Source organism: Tenrec ecaudatus, chromosome 7 (assembly GCF_050624435.1).
Source record: "Tenrec ecaudatus isolate mTenEca1 chromosome 7, mTenEca1.hap1, whole genome shotgun sequence".
NCBI classification, from domain to species: domain Eukaryota; kingdom Metazoa; phylum Chordata; class Mammalia; order Afrosoricida; family Tenrecidae; genus Tenrec; species Tenrec ecaudatus.
The window spans coordinates 62,732,494-62,734,244 of NC_134536.1; the positions used below are offsets into that span (position 1 = coordinate 62,732,494).

General features: G+C 48.8%; 1 non-coding gene across 1 annotated transcript; it reads right to left on the bottom strand.

Moving 5' to 3' along the window:
* Positions 1-1,228: 1,228 nt before the first annotated feature.
* On the bottom strand, positions 1,229-1,392 carry LOC142453977 (U1 spliceosomal RNA). The gene has a single exon (XR_012785522.1). It is a non-coding gene; the product is annotated as a U1 spliceosomal RNA (small nuclear RNA).
* Between the last annotated feature and the right edge of the window lie 359 nt (positions 1,393-1,751).

Here is a 1,751-nt window from a genome sequence, read left to right on the forward strand (position 1 = left end):
ATGGGTGGGCTGCTAACTACAAGTTCAGCAACTTGAAACCACCAGCCACTCCACAAGAGAAAGCTGAGGCTTTCTGCTCCCGCAAACAGCTCTTAAGACGCAGTTCGACCCTGTCCTGTACAGCTGCTGTGAGTCGGAACCAACTGGAAGGTAAGGAGTTTTCCCCCAAGATTTTGATTTCCAAGAGGCAAAAGGTAGTCAATTCAGCCAATTAGACTATTCGATTAAAATAGCCTTTCTTTCTCTTTCTTTCTTTCAAGGAGTCAAGACAATTGTTCCATTGAAGTGGCAGCACAAAAAGGGGTAGGTTTAGTATTTTTGACCTTGGGCTAATTGTCTGGAGGACATTTGTTTTTCCTTCTAGAGCCTCTGGGCAGCATGACATCACATGTTCATTTGGTTGTGAAACTATCTACAGATTTGCTCTTACAAACCAGAAAAGACCTAGAGTAGTGGAAAGAAGTGGTTTTTCTTTTGATGTTTGGCTTCCTGTGTCCCCAGTCCAGGGTTTGGGCGTCTTCCCTCTGCCCTGAGACACTTGTCCCTACTCTACTTGCCGGAGCAGGCCTCACAAGCCCTCTGGCTTGTCATAAAAACTTGACTTCTCTGGGCTTCCTCCACCCTCCATCCCCCCATTTTTTATGTGTGGGAGAAAAAGCAGTGCAGTATTGCTGAGTTCCCAATAAAACCGTCTGCTGCAGTCCCTGAGTGCTTTCACATCCAGAGGAGAGGTCGAGAGCGTGCAAACTTTGGCACCGGGCAGCCAGAACGCACAGTCAACATTTGTGGTAATAGATCTACGAGAAGCTCTAAGCCTAGCCCTTAGGGAAGGGCTAGACGTGGCTTAGGCTGTACAATTGGTACAGACACACTAGACCTGGATTTCCGATCCCTGCACCGGCCACTGCCCAGACATTCAATATACTTCCATCAGTCTGTCTGCGGAAGGGTCCGAATCCCAGACAGTTCTGGACAGCCCCTGGGAAGGAGTCAGCAGGCTGGAGACAGAATCAGGGTTCTGAGGCTATGGGAATGTGCGTGGCATATGTTTAAAGCTTGCTGCCCAAATTCTTAAGCTGCACTTCTCAGATACCTTGGCAGGCCTGGTTTTCCTTCCGCCCTTAGCTTGGTTTTTAAAAAGTCCAGCTGTGAAGCGCAGTCTAACTCATGGTGGTCCTGTGTGTCTGAGGAGAACCGTACCCCATAGGGTTTTCTTTTTTTTTTTCTACAGGGGAGAGCGCGAACGCAGTCCCCCACTACCACAAATTATGCAGTCGAGTTTCCCACATTTGGGGAAATCGCAGGGGTCAGCATATCCGGAGTGCAATGGATAAGCCTCGCCCTGGGAAAACCACCTTCGTGATCATGGTGTCTCCCCTGCCAGGTAAGTATCCCCATAGGGTTTTCAATGGCTGATGTGTGGGAAGTTGATCACCAGGCTTTTCTTCTGAGGCACCTCTAGGTGGACACGCACCTCCAACCTTTCAGTTTGCAGCTGTGTGTCAACCATGTGCACCATCCAGGAACTCCCTTAGCTGGTGTGGTAGTTACATGATCTCATGTCAACCTGAAGATATAAAAATGTAGGGGTGGAATCTAGCCTGTCAATCAGGCCATAGCCTGATGGTGCCTCCTTGTGGGTGTGATCCTCTAATAAAGAGAATCCTGGGAACCTTCTCTCTCTCTCTCTCTCTCTTTCTCTCTCTCTCTCTGACTACCTTCACCTACCTGTTGATGAGCCATGCTGAGAC